Source organism: Mauremys reevesii, linkage group 1 (assembly GCF_016161935.1).
Source record: "Mauremys reevesii isolate NIE-2019 linkage group 1, ASM1616193v1, whole genome shotgun sequence".
Taxonomy (NCBI): Eukaryota; Metazoa; Chordata; order Testudines; family Geoemydidae; genus Mauremys; species Mauremys reevesii.
In genome coordinates this window covers 87,171,130-87,197,510 of record NC_052623.1, presented here as the reverse complement: position 1 = coordinate 87,197,510, position 26,381 = coordinate 87,171,130, and the positions used below count along the sequence as shown (strand labels likewise).

At 41.2% G+C, this 26,381-nt stretch overlaps 2 long non-coding RNA genes across 2 annotated transcripts; one reads left to right on the top strand and one right to left on the bottom strand.

Moving 5' to 3' along the window:
* The first annotated feature begins 2,209 nt into the window (after positions 1 to 2,209).
* Positions 2,210 to 21,305, top strand: LOC120397466. The gene is made up of 3 exons (XR_005593815.1): positions 2,210 to 2,267; positions 4,667 to 4,797; positions 20,846 to 21,305. It is a non-coding gene; the product is annotated as an uncharacterized LOC120397466 (long non-coding RNA).
* Positions 20,830 to 24,398, bottom strand: LOC120397464. The gene is made up of 3 exons (XR_005593814.1): positions 24,267 to 24,398; positions 23,270 to 23,406; positions 20,830 to 21,302 (listed from the first exon to the last, which is right to left on the bottom strand). It is a non-coding gene; the product is annotated as an uncharacterized LOC120397464 (long non-coding RNA).
* Positions 24,399 to 26,381: the final 1,983 nt, after the last annotated feature.

Below are 26,381 nucleotides of genomic sequence, written 5' to 3'. Positions count from 1 at the left end.
GCCTAGTTGAAAATTTACCCTCGGTACTTATGTTTGTGACAAGTTTCATAGAATAGTAATGTGATTTTCTAGATCCATCCATACATCCATCTTGTATCACACATCAATTTTGATTCAGTGGTACCCTGCTGAATATGAGGAGGCTATTTCATCAAACTCTCCCATTTCTTCTGTTCTGTTCAACGTGCCAGATTACCGGTGCCGTTTCTGCTTTTACCAACTTTCCCTGCTTCTTGGTCACAGTTTTGGAACTTTTTGTTTAATTTAAATCTCCTTATTCAGTTTCCCAAGACAAACCAAAATGCATGCATCTACAGAAAAAAACTTTTCCCCAATAAGAATGTTATAGGACTTCTCTGAAGTGTGGATGACAGGAGTACTGTAGACTTAGTACATCTAGTCTTTCTGGGGGATGGGAGTGATGAGTGACTCAAGAGCAGTCAGGTAAGTAGCAGCACTGAGAGGCTTTTATGGGAGTCATTGGGCTAGAGCAGGGGTTGGCAACCTCTGGCACGCGGCTCACCAGGGTAAGCACCCTGGCGGGCAGGGCCAATTTGTTTACCTGCCGCGTTGGCAGGTTTGGCCAATCGCGGTTCCCACTGGCCGTAGTTCGCCGTCCTAGGCCAATAGGGGTGGTGGGAAGCTGCGGCCAGCACGTCTTTTGCCTCTTCCCGCCACTCCCATTGGCCTGGGACAGCGAACCGCGGCCAGTGGGAGCCGCGATCGGCCAAACCTGCCAACGCGTCAGGTAAACAAACTGGTCCGGCCCGCCAGGGTGCTTACCCTGGCGAGCCGCGTGCCAGAGGTTGCCAACCCCTGGGCTAGAGAGAGAGAGAATAATTCTATAGCTTGGTGGTTAGGGGACACACATCTGGGAGGTGGGAGACCCAGAATCTGATAGATTGATAGATCAATGGCTATTAGCCAGGATGGGGAGGGATGGTGTCCCTAGTCTCTGTTTACCAGAAGCTGAGAATGAGTGACAGGAAATGGATTACTTGATGATTACCTGTTCTGTTAATTCCTTTTGGGGCACCAGGCATTGGCCACTTTCGGAAGACAGGATACTGGGCTAGATGGACCTTTGGTCTGACCCAGTATGACCGTTCTTATGCTCTCCCTGCTCCAGTGACTATAATTATTTCTCCAAAGTGGAACAGCTTCAACAGGACAGAGGGAGCCCTATAGCTTGGTTCTGAGAGGTGGGAGACATAAGTAGCATGTGAACCCCCCCACTTTGGGAAGGTTAGCCATGTTGGCCCTGCCCCTTCCACCCGAACCTTATCCCACCTGCTGGAGCCCCAAACCCCTGCAAAAAACTCCCCCAGCTCTGAGCCCCCACCTGCCAGAGCCCCGAGCCTCCTCCCCCTCTCCCTCTGCAGCTGGAGAAGCCCCAGCCGAACAGCCCCGGGCTGCTGGCTGGCCCCAGAGCTGGCCCCATGCCCACCGACTAGCCCTAGAGCTGGCCGGGTTGCCAGCTAGCCTCAGCGCCGGCTGCCAGCCCCAGCCACCTTCTGGCCTCTGGGCAGAGCTGAGCTGCCGCCAGTTTGGAGGAGAGGGTGCAGCATGGGCAGAGTAAGCCTCTCTCTCCTGGCCTGCTGTACCCACCACCCATGGTGGGAGATCCCTGTTCATATTTTTTCTCTCCCTCAGGCAGAGGGCGGAATTGTTCTCAAGTCTCTCAGACCTAGGCTGAGTGCCTTAACCATGGAACATATTGAATAGCTAACATCCTACCTTTCCCTAAAATCATGTGGGAAGTCTTGGTGGGAACAAGACTTCCCACTTGATGAGCAAACCACAGAGAGGTTAGGGGGTTAAATGAGCACCCAGATGTTTGGAAAGTCACTCCAAGCTTATGTAAAAGAAGTAGGATCTGCAAAATTTGGGCTATAAATCTCATGGGAAGAAGTTTCATTGCAAGATTTCTTGTGACTCCTGCTTCTGATTAGGCTGGAAGAAGTCAGAAAATAACTTTTCTCCTGGCACTTGCATGTCACTTTCAGTGTGAAAATGAAAAACAATAGTGGGGAGTAAAATGAAAATGAAAAACAATAGTGGGGAGTGTTGTGTATTTGGTTGTCATGGTTTTTGTTGCTATGGCAACTGAGTTAGATTATTATGGGTTAGCTCAGCCGGTCTCAACCGGCTGGGTGAGCTCTCTGTATATCTGTAAATAAAATGGAGGTTTTGGTTAGCTGCCTGCTCTCTGGCCTCAAGTGATTGCTTCCTACACCGGCTGCCCCAAGGATACAACAGGGAGTAAAGTGAATATCAAGTTTTGGGTGATCAGTTTAGGGTAAAGGTTTTTGGTTTTGTGTAGGCCATAGCACTGGAAGGGCCCTCCTGGGTCATCTCGTCCAGTCCCTTGCTATCCTAGGAAACCCTGTTGTAAACTCAGGGTGGGTGATGTGGGCAACCACCCAGGGCACTGTGGTCAGGGGGGCAAAGTGACTAACACCAGAGCCCTGCCACCTGGGGCTGAACTCAAAGAAAGGGAGCCAAAATACCAGTTCTCCCAGGGTGTCATTCTCGTGAAGCCTGGCCCTGTGTATAATCCCATACATACTCTTATAAAACTCCATCTTAAAACCAGTTAGGTTGTTTGCCCTCACTACTTCTGTTGGAAGGCTGTTCCAGAACCCCACTTTCTACCTGAACTAGTTTGCCCACAGAGAAATATAAGTAACAATGAGAAATTTCCTAAAAATACACTTATACCTTAACCGTGCCCTTAAATCTGGGGATATTTTAGTGGGGCAAGAGAGGGAGATATGCCTCAGTCAGAGGTGCTGACTCCATGGGTGCTCTGGGGCTGGAGCACCCAGAGGAAAAAATGGTGAGTGCTCAGCACCCACCAACAGTCCCGCCGATCAGTGCCTCCCCCACACCACCCGCCTGCTGCAGATCAGGAGGTGCTGGCGGGGAAGAGAGAGAAGCAAGGGTGCACTTGGGGGAGGGGGGACAGAACGGGGCGGGAAGAAATGGGACAGGGCAGGGCCTGGGGAATAGCTGGGCTCAAGCACCCCCTGGCACAGTAGAAAGTTGGTGCCTCTGGCCTCAATCTTTATGTATTTCTAGGTTCATGCTTCTACTAGGAGTGTGCCAACCGAGTCACATCCTGGGATCCTCCCACTGACTTCAATAAAAACAGGATTTGGCCCCATATTAAGTGAGCTGCAATTGTTCTGTAGTAATAGTCAACTTTAAGCACTAGTAGATACTTGTAGGTCAATTGTATTTAGGATTGTATGCCTATACGTTGATGCCTCATATATAGAAAGAGATGAAAATTTGTATTTAGATACCCTGCTCTGTAATGTTAAATGATCTCCATTTAAGTTGATTTGAAACAAGAAACAAAATCAAATATATTAACTACCATAATCTATCTTTCATTAATCCATAATTTAAATGGATTTTGCATGCACATTTCAGGTTATTGCTAAATAGACTGTTGTCTGAGCTAGTTTCCAAATACTAGGTGATAGAGTATGTTAGTATCAGTTATTTTAATTTATGTCATATATTTTCTCAGGATTCTAAGCTCTGTTCTGATTCAGATGCATAAAAATGAATAATTTAGCTATAACTGTAGCACCACAAGATTAGTGTAAACTCAAGCCACAACTGCAATATCAGATGCCACAAAAAGCTTGCTATAAAAATATCTAAATGGTTCGTTCTTCAGCTGCAATAACACATCAGTTTACATTACCAGATGTTCAAACATTATAGACTATCTGACAGCAAATACTATATCAAAGGCAGTTCAAAAGAGAAGCAAAGATGATTTTCATATATTTAATCATGGTTGCAGATGGGTTTAGGATAATCTGTCAGAGTTCAGAAGTAGAGAAGAAAAGAAACAGGCTTGATGTAACTTGGCTAAGTGGTCTGTTTCAAGTATGGTTCAGATACAATGGGAAAAACAACTTAAACAGGTCTTTGCTTAAGAAAACGGATGCAGCATAGAAGTGTAAAATCTTACCATGTTCATTTGAAAGCCACAAAAGAAAAAGGTTGGGATTTTAAAAATATATTGATAGATAACGAATCAAAAAATTCCAGCAGAGCTCTTTAATATATTTGTCTATGATAATCTGCTTTTTATTTTTTAAAATATATTTGCTGTACTTTCCCCATACCAAGCTGAATCAACAAACTTGGGCACCCTAAGTAAATATGCCCCTTTGGATAGTTATATAACATCCCATACCAGGTTTCTACAAGAAGGGTAGAAACCTAACTACAGATGTACTGGACTCCCACAGTATCAGCAGTTCTGCAATATGATGCACTAGTTTAACTGGTAAGAGACAGCAAGAGTATTTAGCATGCTGATTTTGTATTCTTTGGCAGGGAGCACTACACAGAAAATCCCTTTCAAGGATCTTTGAAATCTAGAAACCCAGTGCTTACAAATATGTGACTTCTGCCTGGCAGTTCTGGGCGTATGTCTCCAATGTCCTTGCATTTTTAACTACATAATGTTCCTTCTCAGTCTGGCACAGAATTGAATTAAGGAGTGAGATTTAAAAGACAGAAAAAAAGGTCAGATATTAAAAAAAAAATCCATAATTATCCTGAGACATTTCTATAGAACTTCTATATAAGTGTTTTTAAATTAATATCAATTCAAATGTAATCTGTGATTGTTTTCCAGTCTGTTTTAGACACTGCCGTTGTTTGACATCATATTTTATTTCCACCGTTGTCTGTGATATCAAATGTGTGACGGCTGAGGACTCCAGTACTTGGAACTGAAGAAAATACCCTCTTTGGATTTCATACAAGGTATTCTTGTATAACCTTCTTCATAGTTTAGTCATTGCTTTTAAATGCTTTACAGCGAACTTGCTGACAGACAGATGCAGAGGGATTTAAAATGACTGATTCAACAGTGTTGTTGTAGCCGTGTTGGTCCCAGGATAGTAGAGAGACAAGGTAGGTGAGGTAATATCTTTTATTGGCCCAACTTCTGCTGGTGAGAGAGACGGGCTTTCGAGCCACACAGAGCTCTTCTTCAGGTCACCGCGAAAGCTTGTCTCTCTCACCAACAGAAATTGGTCAAATAAAAGATATTACCTCACCCACCTGGTCTCTCTAAATCAGCAGAAGCATTTTAAAAATCAAAAATGGCAGGGGAGACGAACAAAAATCTCGGCACATGCCCAACATCAAAAATCTAGTCCTTCAATATAAACAATAACCTGAATGTTGACTGTGGCTTTATGCACACCCTCCAGCAATGTCTGGGTTTAGATGCCCCCTCCCCCTCCCCGGATGGTTCCACAGCTCAGTGGCTTGGCTTAGGTGCAGTTGGAAATGCCCTAGAATGGCTCTTTGTTGATTTTCGCCTGTGCTAGAGCCTAGTGTTGCTGTGAAGCGAAGTGCTATTGAATTTGCTCACTCAGGCAGAACACTCAACAGGAAGGAAGGAAGCAGCCATTCTTTCTGGTCCTATTGTCTGACCACCAGGCTTAAGCAATCAAACAGCTCTGTGGCCTGAGCTGCGGTGCTTGCAGGCCTGGCTGTTCTGGTGGGCGGGGAGTTGCGGGGGGAGGGGGATGGAAACTGGCTTCTCATGGCTTTTACTTTGTTTTTGATACACTCCAACTGCATCTTTTCATGGCTCGCAGGCTGCCTCAGGTAGCTGTTTGCCAGCACTCTGCATTTCTGAAGTGAAAGGAGCTGGGGAGTGGAGGGGATTGAAAACAGCTCAGGATTGCACTGATTCACAGCTGCTTCTAGGGGTTCATTAAAAGTCCCACATGAGCAAACTGTGGCTAAAGCCCCTGAAGGAAATTTCAATGTTAGCAAATATTTCTGCTGGGTTCAGAGGGACCTTGTCACTGCTTAAAGGCTCTGTCTAGCTATGGAGCTATAAATCAAGGATGGGAATGGTGGAGTGGTTGCTTGCAAGACCCAAACAGAGGAAATGTGTTTTCTGACGTAGTCTTACTAATACAAAGGTGCAGATCCAAGTCTAGGATCCTGATTCTGCAGTCCTCACTCAGTCTAAATCAAACCTTTAATCAGCAAGAGAAAAGGCAAAAGGCAAAATTAGCACAAATGGCCTGTATTGAAAAATGAAATTATAAGATGCTCCTCCTATTTGCCCGCATTTATAAAGCAATAGGGTGCATCATGCATTAGAGAAGAGTTTGCCTTTCAAAGGCTTGGGGGGAAGTGCAAAAGAGACCTCTCCTGGAATAATGTAAAGAGCATCTCTGTAATATCAGAACACTTTCAACGTAAAATCAATGTAAAAAGTCCCCTAGGGACTTTTCAGGGTAAAATCTCTGCATAACTCTGGACTTGTTTAATTAATTGTTTGATTTGTTAGTTTGATTGTTAAAGGTCATTTGGTTTGGTTTCGATGGGTTTTTTTTTTAGGAGGGGGGAATATATATTTTTGCAGGACCGACTCTACAGTTTTTGCCGCCCCAAGCAGCGCACCGAATTGCTGCTGCAGACGGCGGGGGGCAGTCCGTGTGCCTTTAGGGCGGCAGGCGCGTTTACGCGGAGGTGGCAATTCGGCGGCAGCTTCTATGTTTAGCTGAAGCTGCCGCGGACAGCTAAATATAGAAGATGCCGCCGAATTGCCACCACTGCCGAAACGCACATGCTGCCCTAAGGGCACACGGACTGCCCCCGCCGTCCGTGGCGGCAATTTGGCGTGCTGCTGGGGGCAAAACAACAGGGACTGCCACCCCTTGAAGATTGCCGCCCCAAGCACCAGCTTGGAATGCTGGTGCCTGGAGCCGGCCCTGTATTTTTGGGAGCTACAGCCTGTAGCAGTGATGTGCCATTCTTGTTATCGTGGAGAAAAGTGATCAATTATGCGTTAGTGAATCTGAAATCCATTATTATAGAACATACGGCGCTTACAGCAAATACAGGGATTCTACTATACATGTGATCTTCCACTCCTGTTAAAAAAACTGAGAACTTTTCAGACTTGAGCCCCAATCATCTGAAGGCTAACACATATGCTTAAATTTACACACTGAGAGTAGTTAGTTCCATTTGTTTCAATAGGGCTACTCATAGTGCATAAAGCGAAACGTGCACATACGTCTTTGCAGGATTGGGACCTCAGAGCATCCCATACTGTACTTGTTAAAGATGGACCAGATTCTGCTCACAGTTACATCAGTGTAATTGCAGAGTAACTTCACTGAGTCAATGGAGTTACTCTGGATTTACACCAATGCAACTGAGCAGAGTTTAGCACTTTAATTTTTAAAGGAAACAAGTGGAAATTACTAGAACAGATTGAAATTCAAAGCCAGGCAGAACTCTTGTCTTTGGATTTTGTTACAAACTTGAAATGCAGGCCAGGTTCAATGCAATTTGTGAACTCTGATCCAAAGCTACACAACGCTAGATGTTCCTCATGAGCTGCTACCCAGAAATATTGCTACTGATGCATGTACATTTCACCTTGAGTGTTTGAAGTGATTTGACATCTTCAGTCATTTCCCAGTTCTTATAATACTGTATTAATTCACAGGTGAAGTATGCTCCCGAGAGTTCCATTGTGGGGAAAAGAATTCAGAAATACATTTTTACTAATAACTTGTATATTTATAGTCAAACAGCTATTTACATTTACATTACGGATGCATGGTCAATGAACCTTGCACATTGTACTGAACTGCACTGATGAAGAAACCATTTTAATACAAATGTCTAATAGGATATCTTCAACCAGCTCTAATTGACACACAATGCAGACCCTATACACACAGTGACATATTAAGATGCAACCACCTTCAGGTCTTTCTATTTCAGCATAGGGTAACAGAAATATTTTTTTGCTTACCATAGACCCTGAAGCTAGATATGTCTCTTTCCCTCCCCTCCTTTATCCTAACATCCTTTATTTACTTTGTATATTATGATGAGTCTGGTATTTTTTATTTATTTGTTGTATTTGGAAAAAAACAATACAAAATTATAAACAAAAAAATTTTGTTTGCAATTTACGCTAGCCAGAATACTTTGATGCCAGAAAAAGTCCTACAAGCGATCGTGTTTCTCCTTTATAGTTGCATCAAAACACCATATGGACAGCAATGTAGGGAGTTTATATACTTTTGCATTTCCAATTAATGTTAATAATTAACATTATTGTTAATTTTACTAAACCATAAGAAATTCTGATAGATGTGTGTCTACTCTAGGTAGTGTGGTACCCAAGATACTGCAAAACGTCTCTTGTATTAAGATTGAGTTTTCATCACACATGGAAAATCATGGGCCATGAAGATCAAGTTATATCATGTTCTGCATCATTCATAGCCCTACATAGATGTTCTGTTATACAGTTCTGACAGGATTTTTAAATCGAACTAATTTTTCTGCCTGTAGAACCCCCATTGAGTCAATGGGAGATCTGAGTGTGGATTGATGGCAGGATCAGGCCCTGTGGCTAGAAGAAGACAAAATATTAAGATGTCAGCAATAGTTATGGTACCAACAGTCTCCTCTCTTGCATGGCTCTAACCGATCCTCAGTTGTCTGGGCTATAATTTCAAATAGTCAGGAACACTGAGCAGCCAGGCCATGGGAATAATTATTACAGTTATGATAATTCAGCCACTTTCGTGGCTTGTCAGCATTGAGGTGCCGATTTCAAACACTGTCAGGAAACTGGGAATGGATCATTTTTCCAAAGTGTAGGAGAGAAGAAAGGGGCTTCTGTATGTAATCTTTCTGCTTCTGCATCACTGGCTTACATGTAGGAATGCAGTGGTCAAAGGGGCGGTGGGGAAAAGAGAGATAAGGAGAAGTGGGGAGGAAGAGAAGAAGAGACAGTTGACTATCTATAATGTATTTGCTGCCACTTTCCCAAATCCATTCTCATCACTGGTTTCCCCATCACAAGAGTATCTGTTATCAGATAATATCCCTGTTTTTATAGCTCTGAGAAGATCACAGAGCTGATCATCAATACACAATGAAGTATTTTAATCACTCTGCAGACCTACACTTGTTTTGTTCCCATTACTTCTTCCTCTTGTCTAACTTGCCCATCTGCCCTGCATCTGACAGCAGCAAAAGAGAGACAAGGTGGGTGAATTAATATCTTTGATGGGACCAACTCCTGTTGGTGAGAGAGACAAGCTTTCAGCTTACACAGAGCTCTAAAGCTTGTGTCTCTGACCAATGGAAGTTGGTCCAATAAAATATATGACCACATTCTCCTTGTCTCTCTAGTATCCCGGGACTGACATGGCTCTGACAACAGTGAAAGCAGCAAAGAGGCTGAGCATTCCTAGGGTCTGTTTAAGGACATTACAGCAACATTTGAAAGCTATCTCAACCACAATATCCTTAGCAGAAAAAAGCACCTTCCACCCCTCCATACAGACTAACGCAATTACATTTATTTTAAAAATTGCAATGCTGAACTAGACATGCACAACTATATTCTTTCCTGCACCAGCCCTCTGTCTGGCACCAGAGCAGTGAGGGGAGAATCCAGGAGACCGCTGCAGCTTTTTGCTTTATCAGGATTAGCCCCAGTCCGATGAGAGAGGCTTCTGGGCTGCTCTAACTGGTATAGACTATACTGCACTGGAGGATTGCTGTCACAGAGCACACACTACCATGCTGATTTCCCAGCTCAGAGACATCCCCCTATGCCAGTTCTTTTCTAACATGGGAATTCTCTGCTGGGCGTTTGCAGCCAGATTTCTGCCCCTTTGCACCACCTGAGCAATGCAAAGGAACCATAGCACAATAGATGATCTGGCCTCTTAAATTCTCTTTAGACAAAGGACTTGGTGCTCATTCCAGGATATGTCAGTTTGTTGAATTTGACATGGCTACACCTAAAATTTAATAGAAAATTAAATAGAAAGTCTCATGTCTCAAGTCTGTAACATATTTTCTCAGCAATAACATGTTGCATGTCTGTAACATATTTCCCCAGCAATAACTTTGCGAGTGGCTGGTTGGTTTACTGCAGGGTTTCTCAAACAGGGGTCGCCGCTTGTGTTTACCTGCCCCGTCCACAGGTCCAGCCGATCGCGGCTCCCACTGGCTGCGGATCGCTGCTCCGGGCCAATGGGAACTGCTGGAAGCAGCCGCAGCCCACATTGGGTCGAAGCAGCGATCTGCACCCAGTGGGAGCCGCGATCGGCTGGACCTGCGGACGGGGCAGGTAAACACACCGGCCCGGCCTGCCAGGGGCTTTCCCTACACAAGCGGTGACCCCTGTTTGAGAAACCCTGGTTTACTGTGTAGCTGACTTTGATGCTAGCTCCAAAGCCATTTCTGGGTGCTGCCTTGCAGTCAGGATTCAGTGGACGTATGGGCTGCTTGATCGGCCTGCAAATATTCTCCTCCCCTGCCCTCCCTCCCCTTTAGTTCACAATGGATTGTAATGAGTTTGTTAAATGTCATGTTTTGGAGATAAACTTGGACACAAGCTTATTCAGGATAGACATGTGTAAAGGGGCCCTTTCAACTGGAGGACAAGTGTTTCCTAATGGCCATACAATTTTTTTGGCACACATCCATCCATTACCAGTATGATCGCACATATTCTAGCAGATGGCACATCCATGATTTTTGTAGGTGTAGAAACCCCTGGGGGCCCAGTGAAAGAATACATGCTACCCTTGCTGGACTCTGGGACCTCTGTCAAGATTAAGGATCCACAATAAATGTTGATACTGATTTTTGTGGCAGCTTCTAAGAAGCCAAGAAGACTATCTGGAAAATTCCATACAAAACGAAAAGGACTGCCAAAGCCTTCTCACTGACAAATTAACTTATCAGCTGGAGAAGTTTTGATTTATGATAGTCTCTGTTGGTTACTGAAAGTCTCCCATTTAAAATTAATTACCTCATAGTTGATGAATGATGAAGCAGAAAAGGAAGTATGCTGGAGAGTGAATAAAAATCATCAGGTGAAAGGGGCACTGTGTGATTATGGAATAAAAACTAGTCATTAGGGCTTTAAAAATAAAATCCAGAGCTCTACATCACAGTGGTAGTGGTGGCTGTTTTCTTGGAATAGAAAATGACTCCCTGCCACTGCCCTCCACCAGGATATGTGGTGCTATAAAAACAATCCCCTTCAGAACTAACTTCAAAATCTGCTAACATAATACTTCTCTGAAGAAGAATGAGAATGTTGGTTTTACAGCAAATTAAGGGGTTGGGATCAGGAACTTGAAATATACCCATTAGGGTATGGTTTTCTGGTTAAAGAGTCATAAATATACAGTACACTTTATTAAATAGCTAGAAGAAGACTGTTTTTTAAAAAAATACGATAGTTGCCTTGGCGTTGTTTAACAGCAGATAAATATATGTTGAAAGAAGGGAGGCAGTGCACCTTGGCAGTAATTGGTTATGCCAGGTAAGCAGAAAAGCTTCATTCATAGTTACCTGTGCATTCTGCTCCCTTCTCTGCAAAAACTTTGACCTAATTCTTTAAAAAAATATATTTTATCTTTTCAGAACTTTCCCCCAGCCTTTCAGAAGATAAAGAAGAGAGGCAAGTAGTGTTGACTGTTTAGTCTGTAAGAAAGAGGCTGCTTTACACAGTCCATCGCTTCCAGAATCACTGTTCTGATAATTCTGTCAGACTGGGGGAACTCTTCGAGCGTTCTCCCTTCCTGGATGGCACGGTTTCTCCATCAAGCCATGGGAGAGTTAATTTTGAAAAGAAAGCAAACAGAAAGACTTGATCTTTGGCAAAGTTGGGGCTAGGATGTTCCCACATATCCATGCCCATTGAGAAGAGAAGGCTGTTTTTCTTAAAAGCAATGATCTTAGTATTCATGATACTTAGTGGTAAACTAGCAAAGCTTTCAAGTAGACATGAAAACAAATATCACAATTTATCTCAGTTCTGTGTTTCTTGTTATAAAGGGTGTGCGCTTTTGCTTTCAATGTTTTCCACATTTTTTTTGTCTTATTTCCAGTTAACCTCATTTTAGATCTTTTTTTCTTTCCCTTTGGTCAAAGCATTTCTGAATTTCTGCCAAAAAGTTACTATGCAAGCCTGTTGTACTCAAGAGTTGGATTCCTCATGACTAGCAACCTCAAAATAGTGTCTATTCTTGTTTTAGAGGGAAAACGAGAGAGGAAAGAAACCTTAGGAACAAACACATAAGGATGAAGCCAAACAACCGTTACAGAGCATTCTGGAACCAATCTTCTATTAAATGTTAGATTGGCCACTGATGGATCTAATCCACAATGTAGAAAAACCTGCAGATGAAATACAGTCCAGTCCAGTTTTACTAATTAGTGCTATGGGAAGCTACCTGTTTTTGCTTCCTGGCTATTTATGTTTGGAAAGTGAGGCACCATAGAATGTTTCTGTTTTTGCCAATGAACAAAATAAGAAATTTCACCAGAGTTAAATTACAAGTTCAACCAATGGGACAAATTTCACAATTTGTGCAGAGAAAATCGACATTTTACAGTGAAACAGCTTTTCAATATGACAGTGTAGATAGAAGAGAGAGACATCTTAGTTAAGTTTCAGGTTTGAAACACTTAGAATCCCTGGAATTACAGATTCAGTCTCATCTTAGCCCTTGTTCTTTTCAGGAAAGATTTAAGTTGGTTGTGTAGCTGTCTTTCAGATGAGATTTTAAAAACTAAGGTTGGCATGAACTTAAAGAAGTCATAGCACTTTTGGGGTAAAAATGGTGATTTAACCTACCCAGAGTCCTCAGTCAAACTTTCACACTCACCCTCCCCATTGGGTAGTGTACCATGCACTGATTGGTTTTTGTTCTCTAACCCAGAGAAGGTTGCATTTCAGTGGTAAAGCAGTTTATGTACCTTTCAGATGAAAGGCACTATATGCATAGTAAAAATGGAATGTTTTAGAAGCATGTGAAATTTTATTACTGATTTTATTAAAATCAGTCAAAATTTTAAGATGAAAACAAGATGTTTTTCTTACAGATCATTTATTTGAACAGTTATGGATGATATTAACAAGAAGCCTAATGTTCAGATCAGTTACAGGTATACAAAAATGGAACAGATTGATCTGGGGATAGAAAGAGGTGTATATAGAAGGGAATATAAAGATATTGTAGCCCTAGGATACCTAGAACTTTATTATTTTCACTGTGCTGTACTTCATGGCCACTTAGACATTCACAGCGATAACAAGGAGAGAACATGGTTCTTCCTGCTCCAAATGCAGTGACTACTGCCAAATGAGTTAAAGAAGAATAGTCTTTAGCTCTTAGTGATATAGGTCTTATGACACACACTGGACAGTTCTGATTCTAACCAACAGGGGGCAGTAGCATACAAACACACTAGCTAATTCATTATGATAGGTGTACAAAGAAAACCATGTTCTCAATTTAATAAAATATGAACAAATTGTCAAGATAGTCAACATATCAAAAAAAATTGAGACTTACTTTGAACTATATTTTAAAAGAGTGTAGTAATTTTGGATGCCTCAGTTTTCAGGTGTCAAACTTGAGACACCACAAGGGGGATCTGAGTGCAGAAGTGCTAATCACTCAATTTCTGAAAATCAGGCCCCTTGCAGGGTTTCAGGTTGAGCACCCAAAAATGAAGTCAGCCAAAATCACTAGCCACTTTGCAAATTTAGACTTGCAATATATTGAAATAAACAAACCAAAACCCACCACCAACTAACCAGACTTATCTTAAAAATGTGATAGAATTATGTTTAGAAACATTAGCTGAAAGGCAAGTTTTAAAAGTGACATAAGCAAAGAAATATTTTAAAAATCGTCATGATGAGTACAGGATTAAGAAAAAGAAAAACAAGTGTAGAAGAGTAGACACTAAAATACAAATCCAATTTATTTATAATCCCAGAAAATTGGAGCCATAAATAGTCCTGAAAGTTTTACAAATGAAAAAACCCACAAAGGTTCTCAAGTAGTGTCTTACAAAAAGCTTCCTTAAGAACTTTATGGGGCAAAATACAATATAAGGGCCTGTCTACACTTAAAATGCTCCAGTGGCACAGCTGCACCACTGTCATTCCCATCAGGTAATCCACCTCCATGAGAGGCAGTATCTAGGTCAGCAGAAGAATTCTTCTGTCGACCCCGTGCTGTCTACACGGGGACTTAGGTTGGTTGAACTACTTCACTCAGGGTGTGGCTTTTTCAACTGACCAATGAAATCTGATTACAAGAACACACTTTTATTTTTCTAATCCATGTTGGTGCATCTTTAAGGCTGATGAATATAAAATGCATATGTGTCTTTAAATAAACTAGTGTGTTTGCATTTAAAAATGTGACTATGTCAAGTTTCTGTAATTAGATCTCTTAGCATCTGTTATTGATCATTCCTGCACTTCTTTAGCCTACTCCTGTGAATCTAGTAAAATAGAGAATACTGCCATAGATGATAGCAATGGCAGGTTAAAGAAAACATCTTCTCTCTCCATAGCCACATGACCAGGCAGTTGTGCATGTTTATCAACTTAATTTACTTTTGCCCTACAGCAGGAAGAGCTCTATTTAACATCTGTAGAAAAACTGTGTTTAAGCTGTTGTTGCCTGAAGATCACATGATGAGAGGATAGTCAGGTAATTAGGACAGCTAGTGAAAAATGAACTGCTGTCAGTCAGGCATTCCTTGTTTTAGTGTAAAATAGGCCTTCCATGTATTTCTTAGGGATGACCGTATTTGATGAGAATGTGACAATGAACATGACCTGATTCAGACTACGTGGCGTTGCTCCTCTAAAACAGCTCATTTGATTTAATTTATATAGGACCCCATTCTGCTAATTTGTGCTGAGCAGTACCATACTCTGAGTAACCCAATTGGTTTATAGGGGACTACTTGTGGAGTAAGGTAATACTCAGCATGAGTAAGGGTGGCAGAATCAAGTTAATAATTTCCTGAGAGAATATCATAAAAGGTAATCCAAGTGTATGCACATCACATAAGACCGAGACAAGGAGAGGGAAGGTGGGATGCATGATCGGATTGGTAATGGACTAATCAATAGTTTCTCACTGGCGTTGAAGTGTGACTTATGCCGGATGAAAGGAAAAATAAGTATCAGCTGATGGCTGTCAGGTGGCCTATGTGTGAAATGAATGGTGATCTCATTCCATATCTTAGTAGATAGTTGTCCACAACAAAAAAACTACTATGGGCACTGAATGGCAATCGTGCTGGGAGTCTCAACAGAGAAGCCTTTGATTTGTAAGGCAAAAAGGCCACAAATGGGCTTATGATTAAAATAAAACAAAATGGCAGCATATATATCATCCTTGATGATGTATAGCCTTGGTCCAGCACACAATCCCACGAGGGAAAAGAAAACCCTCTTAGCAAGTGGAGTCTTTAAAAAAGTCTCCAAGTTTGGGAGGGTAGGTGAGACAAAGGAGACAGGATCTTTAACATATAAAGAAAAGGGGGAGTTCTGTGATTTGAACCTACTAAGTCACCTCTGCCATGGAAACTAATGTCTGGAACCTTAATATATTTTCATATAAATGTTCAGGATCCATTCAGTCAACATTCAAACCTCTGGTAAATAGTTCACCATAGCTATAAGTGACTTTAATTCAAATGATGGTGAAGAAGTCACTGTCGGTTCATATAAATGACACAGGTTTGTTCTCCATTCAGTCATTAGACTCACATACAGCTCATCAGCACATCAAAATCTGTTCTTTTTACACTGCAGTTATTAAAGGAATAATTGTCCTTTGATTCTCTCTCTCCAAACCTGCAAAACTAGAGTTGATCCCTGAAGTACCTTTGATCTGTCACATCTCTGTCTTCTCTTCTTTTAACTCAGTACCTGAACTCATGATGCTACCCACAAAAACTTTCTCATTTTAATTCTACTATGGTGATGTGCCTATAGCAAACTGAGCAGCACTCAAGGTCTCCTTCAAAATCATGTTCCACTCTCATCACAGAATCACACGCAGACCCTCCTGTAGTCTATACTCTGACATGTTTGCCAAATGGGATTTTCCAATTAAGCTATTTCCACCCTCACTCCACCCCACCCCATTTAAAAATTTCCTAAATTCCTATTTCTATTTCCCAACCTTCACAATTCATCTGTGAAACATATCATAACAATAAATGGAATAGGCACCCTCAAGAGGTGCTGTATGCTCTGCTAAACATTGGGCTCAAAAGTCAAAAAAGCTTTGGAAAAATCTATGTAAATGCAACATACAAAGCCGACTGGGGCAGCAGCTGTTGCAGATCTGCATTTTAGCATATTATCCTCATCTTGAGAAGTTCTTTTATGAGAAGCAAGAGAATTTCTCAAGTTTCACACCCAGGCATGTTTTAGGTTGAACTAAGTGATTTTTTAAAACAAATAAGATTTAATAAGCAATTAAGAGGAAAAATTAGCTACCTGTTATCTCATATATGACAAGTTTTTGTTCTTTAAATAAACAAATAAACTTGTTTAGTAGTACAAATTTAACAAAACTGTTCATGCAAATACAAGACATTATAAAGCTTTCTGTAGTGATTATTCCTCTAATTTAGCTCTCAATCTGAAATTTCTGTGATCCTTCTTTTTAATCTCAATATCTCTAAAGCAGGGATCTGGCAACCTTTGGCATGCAGCTCACCAGGGTAAGCACCCTGGCGGGACGGGACGGTTTGTTTACCTGCTGTGTCTGCAGGTTCAGCCGATCACGGCTCCCACTGGCAGCAGTTCACCGCTCCAGGCCAATGGGGGCTGTGGGAAGTGGCGGCCAGCACATCCCTCAGTCGGATCTGCTTCCCGCAGCCCCCAATGGCCTGGAGCGGTGAACCACGGCCAGTGGGAGCCGTGATCAGCCGAACCTGTGGACGCAGCAGGTAAACAAACTGGCCCGGCCTGCCAGGGTGCTTACCCTGGTGAGCCGCGTGCCAAAGGTTGCCGATCCCTGCTCTAAAGTATACAATGTCTATTTTTGATATTCAGAATTCTGGTATCTATGCTGTAGTTTTATAACTGTTGGTGGATTATTAACAATTATTCAAGCTTCCCAACAAATGAGTTTAGAGGGTCTCAAATTGAAAATCCTGCACAAGTTTCAGAATATTATTGGATTTGATGGTTAAGAACAAAGTTCAGCAAAATCCAATTATAGGACAAAAGCTCCAAACAACCAAAAGAAGGCAACTTGTCATGACATGGAATGGATTTGTTTAGCATAACTAGAATTTTGTATAACATCTGTTTCTCATATTTCTAATATTTTTAAAAAGGTAAATAATGTATAGTAATAGAGAGAGGAGTAGAAAGGTATAGAAGGCGGGACTGGAATGATGCACATCCTTCATAGTGGGGAGCAACAGAAAAGTATGATTGAAAAGAAGAAATTCCAAGTTCTTTCATGTGGTTACTGTTGCTAATGATAATAGATATCTGGTATTCACATATGTCTCAGTTAGTATCCGCTGCACAGAAGGCAACATTATAATAAGATCTACAATAGCCTAAAAAGAGGAGGAAACAGACTTATCTCTGCTGTGGATCAACAGTCAAACCATTTAGGTTCCTCACTGATCAGTCAGATAATTACACTGTGCATTATGCTTTCAAATGTATTCTTTTTTCAGTTTGTGTTCACTGTCGTACAGCAATGGAAAACGCTTCCAAAGTGAACTGAATGTAAACCTGAGTCTAAAACCTGCAAACAGCCAGGCAGAAACAGTCATCCATGGTAGGGACCTATTCCCATGGCTAACCTCTCTGCTCTGGACTGGATAAGAGACCTTTTAAGACCCAACTGTAGTCACACTGTTGCTTTCACTGGTCTGCTACTGCCATACCAAAGAAGATTCACCTCAATGGGTTGTTGACTCTGAAGACCAACACCAACAAATGTTATCATTGCAAACTATTTCACTACTTATCATTTTGGCAACTACTGTGCTCATCAGTTATTGTTGCATGCAGTAGTAGATATTGAGACAAAGAGGTTAGATGTCAAGTAATCTCAGGCCCTTCCTACGTGGTGAAGAGGAAAAAAAGGACGTATATGCTCCCTCACCAGTGACAATAGCTCCAAAAGCCACCGCCTCAGCTCTCAAAACCTTCAGATCCCCCTGACTACCTTCACAATGCAGTTATATATCATCACTGCAAAAACCTGCAGCAAGTTGAAAATCTAGATAGGCACAGTAAATTGAACTTAATACTGAACAGGTAAACACAAAAATATTTCATTGATTTGATTATTCATCTTCATACTTCATTCAGCAAAATCCTCCATTACTGAATGTACTGGAAGCTTCAGAGAATTTCCAGGTTGCTACATAATTAAGCACGGAAGTGTGCAGAAACTCAGAGCCTTGCAACAGAATTTACATTTGGCTTGCTGCAAAATACATTGGGGCCTTGCCCGTACCTGTGCAACAGGCTGGGACAAACAGATATAGCACATAGTATACATATCAGCCACTTGCTGGACTAGGGTCCAAACATTTCAAACAGTGCTCAGATAATGACAATGATGTTTGCTTTTGAGGTGACTCAACAGTGCAGCGGTGCCCAGGCATTTCATACTAATACCTTAGCTAATCCTGCACTAACACATGATGCAAACTGCATGTGACATCACTGGCATTATATTTTTAAAAAAAGTCAAACTGTTGTTAATGGCTTTTATTTTCTTCTAAGTAAAACAGTCCCTAGACATTAAGGAATTTCAGACAGCCATCATGAAAAAAGGGGGGATTTCTATCCTGGCTTAACCTTAGTTAAGTCACTGTTCTGAAAACTCAACCTGAGATATAATAAATTACTTACTTTGACACTTCTTTTCTTACTATCTGGAGAACAATTTGCACTGATGATCTGTAATCACAAAGAACTCAAAGGAATTCACATAATACAATATACACAGAAGCTATTAATGTATGCAGATGATAAAACACTTATTTTAAGAGACCTAGACATATCAGTGCCTAACCTTTTCTAAGACATAGTAATCTTTTCACAACTCTCAGGATTTAATAAAATAAACTGAGATAAGTCTGGAGTCTTGCTTTTATCAGAAACGTACACTGGAGCTCTTCGATCAGAATGAGATACAACACCAGGGATCGGCAACCTCTGGCACGCGGCTCACCAGGATAAGCACCCTGGCGGGCTGGATCAGGTTCAGCAGATCGCGGCTCCCACTGGCCGCAGTTTGCCGTCCTAGGCCAATGGGGGTGGCGGGAAGCCATGGCCAGCACATTCCTCGGCCCACAGTGCTTCCCGCCACCCCCATTGGCCTGGGATGGTGAACCGCAGTCAGTGGGAGCCGCAATTGGCAGAACACAAACTGGCCCGGCCCGCCAGGGTGCTTACCCTGGTGAGCTGTGTGCCAGAGGTTGCTGACCCCTGTACTACACTGTGTGTAGAATGGGTCTTATTCAAAGCCGTTGGATTCAGTGGAAAGATTCATGTTGACTTCAATGAGTTTTGGATTGGCCCAGCATAAATTATCTTGAGATAACTCACATGCTCATGGAAAGATACAATGAAAAATCGTTTTACTGACAAGTGAAACCAAGGGGTGTCCACACACCCACCGTAGGTATTTTAATGCACACACGGATTTAATGGTTAATTTGTTGATGTACTTGATATGTTAGCTCCAAATTTGATAGCATGTTCTTCCATCAATGAACACTAAATTTCCTTGCTGAACCATAATATATAGACATTGCTGTTGACCACAGGGCAGGTGAATGTGTGTTGTAATTGTTCACAGGATATGGCCAAAATAATGCAGTTTTTAAGGGAAAAAAGCTTACCTGAAAAAATGAATCCTCTTTGCAAGAAGGGTTTTTATCTTCTGTGCTGAAATACAGCCTTGTTTTTCTAGAGTCAAAACTGTCATAAGGATGCAGAGGAAACTCTTCTAGCTCAACTGACACTGTCTGATTTCAAAATGGAAGTGATTTGGTGACTGAAGGGAGCCTGTGTCTTACACTTGTCCCACAGTAATTTCCCTGGAAGGAGTCCTAAACTTGTGGGGTGTGAGATAAATGTGGAGATAGACCTCAATATATAAACAAAACTTTACTGTCTCCAAAACTGTCTAATCAAAGGGCCTGGCCCTGGTCTACACTACAAACTCAGGTCGGTATAACTACATTGTGATGTAGTTATACTGACCTAACCCATGGTGCAGATAGTGCTATGTCGACAGGATGGCTTCTCCTGTCGACATAGCTACCGCCTCTCGGGGAAGCGGAGTACCTACGCCGAAGGGAGAAGCTCTCCTCTCAGCGGAAGTAGCATCTTCCCTAAGCACTACAGTGGCACAGCCGCACTGGTGCATTTGTGCCCCCTGCAGAGCTGTAAATGTAGACAAGCCTGTATTCTCAGACCAAGTTTCAGTTGCTGTCTTGAGAACCATTACTTAAATTATAGCAAGAAAATACCATTAACCATTGCTATTATTATAAGGGGTGTGTGTGAATGAGAGACAGAATAAAGTATATTCAACGGTATGAAATAAGGCAATCTTTTTTCTTGTTCTGATGAAAAATATGAATTAGAAGGTCGGGGGAACACCACCTTGCAATCTCATATTTAATGAATTCTGGAGACATCTTATTTTTTATAATGCTTTTGGGGGGAGGTTTTCAAAAGACCCAAAAGACAGTTAGGCACCCAGTTCCGACTGACTTCATTTTCAGATCAGATGACTACTGTCCTTTGTACTTTGGAAAATCCATACATATCTGAAGATCTATTCTTCCAGACGTTTTTGGCCCTTGCACTTACAGCTCTCGTATCATTAATGGACCATCAAAGATAGAACAAACTCTCCAAGAGTCCCCCTTTTTTAATCATATATTGTATTATTGTCTTTGGCAGCATCACACCCTAAAATGCAAGACTGAAATTTCTTCAGCATTCATAGATACCCAAATGTTATAGAGGTGAGGAGCCACATTCATCAGGCTGGAACAAGGTGGGGTAGCATGAATCCTTTGGCACCAGCAACACCCACTGCTGCAGGGGGAAGTTCGAACCACAGTTTGTCCATCACTGCTCTCCCCTGAAGATTACACCAGAGGACGGCAACTTAAGCTTCTGCTGAGGACTCCATCAGAGCTTGCTGGTAGAGTCTGCCATACACGTACACTGATTCTGCACATTACCCTGGCCACGTTAGCCCAACCTCTTTTCCTAACACTGACACCTCTTTTTTGGACTGTGTTTGTCCCAGCAGAGTAGACTTGTGACTTCCTTGCACCTCTGCAATCTTCTCTCCATCAGAGTTACTGGTGTCAGAGAGCATGCACTCTGGTTAATGCCAAAAGAAGCCCATCTAAATGACGAGAACATAATCAGGGGCTGACACATGGAGGGATGCTGGCAAGAAATTGAGACTTTACTTCCTGACCCCAGCCATATCATTTCAGTAATGGTGACAATGGTCATTACCCTGACTCCCATGACTACTGTTAAAGAATGAATCTGACAAATAATAGATAGCTACTTTGGATTACTTGTTGTTCTCTCTCCTCCTTAAAACACGTCTTTCAGCTGCTAGCTGTGTCTCAATAATAACCACTCTGGCACAAGCCACTGCCTCTCACACCTATGATTATATCACAGGAAAAAAAGACCAAAGCAAACATTTACAATGTACATGTAGGAAGAAAACTATTGTTTTCCCTTTCCCCTTCTGTTGTTTTTCTCTGTTCTTTATTCACTGGTACAAAACTATTTATTTAGGATTGATTATCTGTCTAATTTAGACAATTTAGTAGGAGAGAGACTTTGCTTTCTAATATGCCTGTAAAGCTCCATGCACAGATTTAATTGCAAGATTACATTTTTACTTATTTTCCCCTATTGTTTGTATGAGCTTTGCAGACAGAGACAGGGAAGAAAAAACCCACTGAAACATTTAGATAAATGTGGTAGTAAAACCACCAAAATTGGCAGAGGGACTCAGTGGCAGATGTAGCCACAGAAACTACTTTTTAAGTTCCTTTTTGAAATCTAGTAGGTTTCAATTTGACTGTGTCCTTTTAAAAAGTCATGTGTTAGCATTTAATCCGTTTGACCATTCAAACAGAACTAAACCACAGGAGAGTCTAGAGATGATCTGATTAAAATTAGGTATGTTTTCCTTTGTATATTTTAAAATTGATAACATTTCCTTTTCTGGCTGGTCTGAAAGTTTTGTATTTTTCTCCCCAGTCACTGCAGAATTCCATTTTCAAGAGTATTACTTTTAGAAATCATGTGAAAAATAGTGTCAACTGACAATGGTATGTAGTATTTCAAGCAAAGGATCCTCTCTCTTTTACATTTGCAGGTGCATGGGTTTTTTACAAACCTGTTTGGCTCACCCCTGCTGACTTGTGCACACTATATGAAAATGAATTTAATAAACCATACAGATCTGGTGCCCAGATCTGCAATGCCTATGCAAATTAACAAGACTTCCGTTTCAGGATAAAGTTGTTTATCTGCCCCAAAAATAGCATGAATTCGTTATTGGCAAGCATAGTTTTTGCAAAGGACTGATTTTAATATGATTGGAGTTATATTGTCAGGCAACAATGTGCTGTTATAAACTAAATCATTCATGTACTCGAAGAAGAACTAGAGACTCTAAACTGTCACCGTGCCAGACTGTTTTCTCTTTCCACATTTATTTCAGTATGTTTGTATTTCAAGTAATGCTGAGACACAGTCTAAATTCATTTGTTTACAAAAACAGACACACTCTAAAGTCACACACCATCAAATCCTACACCTTGTCAGTTTCAGCAGAAAGGACAAGGACCAAATGGTCCCAGAAGCTGAATGACTCCATCACTTTAAGAGGTGACCATTCCTGAACAGGATTAAGGCACACAGGCAGGGCTGCTTCCTCTGCAGCTTCCTTGCTGGCTAATGCTGGCTAATAGAAGACATCAGTTTCATGAACACTACACTCACTTTAACCAAAGCCAAGAATTTCAGAACAACAAAACACAAATCATGGCTTCAGTGCTGCCTTCTTGCATGCAGGTACTTACCATTGCACGTTTTGAAAGATCAGCTGTTGGTGGCGTTTGAGGGCCAGATCCTCAGCTGGTGTACATTGGTCTAGCCCCACTGATTTCCATAGAACTATGTTGATTTACACCAGCTGAGGATTTGGCTCAGAGTTTGAATGTTCACATCTCACAGCAATACTTTCCTGTAGCTTTTGAGGGGATGACTGAACCCCAAAGATTTCTTTCATTCAAACAGTAATCACATTTTCAAGGTATTCTTTTGAAATGTTTTGCTTACCGCTTTTTAAAAGTATCCCTCAGAAATTTGTCACAAACATTTGTGACTTTACCAGTTTCTTTTCTCTCAGGACACATTCACACTGGTTTGCTATTGCAGAGTTGTTCATGACTACTGTTACTGACGGTGTTTTTAATCTGTTAAAAAGAAGCATTTATTTGGACAAAATTCCATCGTGTATCGAATTACATGAAGTGTTGTCTTTCTCTGGCATTTCTAACATGCCCATCACCAGTGTATAAATGGAGTGAGGGGGGAGTTGAAAGGGATTACAAACCCGTCAAAAAAAACATATTTTTTTTTAAGTAGAGCCAGGTTGCTAAGAAGCACGTTTTAAACAGTGCTTTACCAAAACTGCTGCTCCCAGATTATGATAGCCCTCCACACTTTTTTCAGACCACCTTAAGCACTGCTATCACCATAGGCTGTAGGTGCCAATGGCTAATAAATATAATTACAAAAAGGCACCTGAAATGTTGGGCCTGCCCATCATGACGGTGACCCTTTTAAATAATGTCAGGATTTTAGTTTTCAAGCCATTAAGCTTCACTAGCTCTCTGTTTTAGGGCAGTAATTCCTTTAAAGTGCAACACAGACAAGATCTTTCAAGACCTTTGGGCACTTGTAACATGAGTATCTTGCATATCCTACAGTTTAAGTCTGTCTGGATTACTCACTAGCCTCAAACACACTCTGAGGAAACAGAGAACAAACCATGTATAGTTTGATAGAGATTTTATACCAAGTGAGGAAACTAAGATTTCCTCTCTGAAAACCACATGTGCAGTATCCTGGTTGCCCACCCCTATAAAAGCAGCAGGAGAGTTGGATTACATCTGAATATTTTAATCAGAAACTAACAGTTTGTACTGATTTGATTTCTTGAGTTGAAGTTTCTTCCTCCTGTTTTTTTTAAAAAAGGTAAGAAAATAACCTTCATAAATACCACATGCAACTAGTTTATTCAGCAAAACAATTAAAATACAAACCAATTCACCTATAAAAAAGAGGTCCTTTCAGAATCATTTGAGATCCTATGGTATGTAATCTTCTCTCATCCAAGCGCCAATATCTCATGTTTAAAGGGTAATTATATTTTAAAGCCATGGAGTACTAAAGATACCTTAACCTGGCAAAAAAGCAAGTATGAAAGTGCTTTCCTCTTCCACTTTTCAATGTCACAGGCATAATAAGCATAGCTGTAACCTCAGGTATAGCTGTTACTGAATCAGCAAAAGCAAATACACCCTCCTCCCCCAATTCATCAAGAGTAAATACTGCATATCAAGCACACACATAAAGCAAATATCCGGTCAAATGGAGGAGACAGGAATTGTTCTCTCAATTAGTAAATTATTCAAATGCTGGTAATGACCCAGCTATATCTACTGGATGGCTAAAAGAAGCAAATAAATAAATAAGAGGTTTTGTGAATCCATGATCTGTTTGAACCAAACCATCAGAGCACGCAGTTTTGCTTGACTTTCTCTAGTAACATAAAAATCATCTTACTGGAAACCTTGATGATAAAAGGTAATGGCTTCAATCCTGCAAACACTTATGCACATGTGTGCCTCTATGCATGTGAATAGTTGATGAGGCTGCTCCTGTAACATGATGTACCTGGGCAAGTGTGTGCAGGGTTCAAGCCTCAAAATGTTGACAAAATCCTTACACTCCTATAGTCTGTTGGTTGAAAATAAGATACATTCAGATACACTAAATCAAATGTTAAATGTTTCATTCTATAGTTCATTAATGGTCTGGCAAAGCTAATATTTTGACACAGCTCATTTAACATATAGTGAAACAACACAGTCTCTGTCATGGTTTCATTTGTTCCTTTATATATTTGATACATGTTCAGACTTTAAAATGAAAACATGAGAGACTCAAATGGATTTTGTTTCCCAAGTAGGGCACTTAACTACTTTTAAACAAGACCCTCAGCTGGTGTAAATCAGCAAAACTCTATTAACTCTAATGGATTTATGCCAGTTGATAACCTAGCCCAACATTTTAAATATATATTTTTACTCTGCCTTATTTGTAATCTCTCTTTGGAAATTTGAAAATAAACAGTTCTTTTCCCCCTCGTTTTGTGCTTTTCCAACTAACTAACACTATCTGTCTCCCACTTAGCCTGTACTTACCTATCCATGACATCCTCATCTATATCTTGACTCTTGTCTTCATTGCTAAAAAAGCTGTTAGTTACCTTGGGGTAATTAAGACATGGAGGTTAAAAACACAGTGAAAACTAGGCACTTTAGTTTTACCATGAGGTAAACAGCTCTCCAGCCCCTCCACGAGTTAATCTAGCAAGCTGACCTTCAGGTAAAACTCAAGTGCCTGGACTTTACTGTGGGCTTGTCTACACTTACAGCAGCACTTAGTGAAGATGCTACTACTTAGGCTGACAGGAGAGCTTTTCCCGTTGCCATAGGTACTCCGCCTCCCCTAGAGGCAGTAGCTATGTTGATGGGAGAAGCTCTTCTGTTGACATAGCATTGTCTACACCAGGGGTTAGGTCAGTGTAACTACATTGCTCAGGGTTTGGATCTCCCTCACCCCTGAGAGACATAGTTATACCAACATAAGTTTGTAGTGTAGACCAGGGCTCAGCTTTTACCTCAGGATAGCTCACACACATTAGTTACCCCAAGGTAAGAAATAGCAGTGAAAACAAATCCTTTAATAAGTCTTCAATTAACATAGATCTTATGGTTAATTTCCTTGTCTGTGCAATATCTCTGTGCATGTCTCACTCTGTCCACAAATGCCTATCCTTCCTTATATGGACACTGGGCCTGATTCTCTCTCTCTCTCTCCTCTCTCTCTGTCACTGGTGTAAATTCAGAGTAACTACTTTCAAGAGTTTTGCCAGTGTGAAATTGGTGTGACATCAAAATCAGACCCCCAAATCAATACTTTTTCTCTTTCTCCCTCACTACTCACAAGTAAGTAACACCAGAGGGCCTGGTAACCACATCAGTTGCATGCATGTATCTCCTTGAATAATCAGGCTGCAGTAATTCAAACAACTCTTCATATTTTAATCCAGTAAGGATTTTATTATTATTACTTTTATTGTGCGACTGAATGGGCTCAA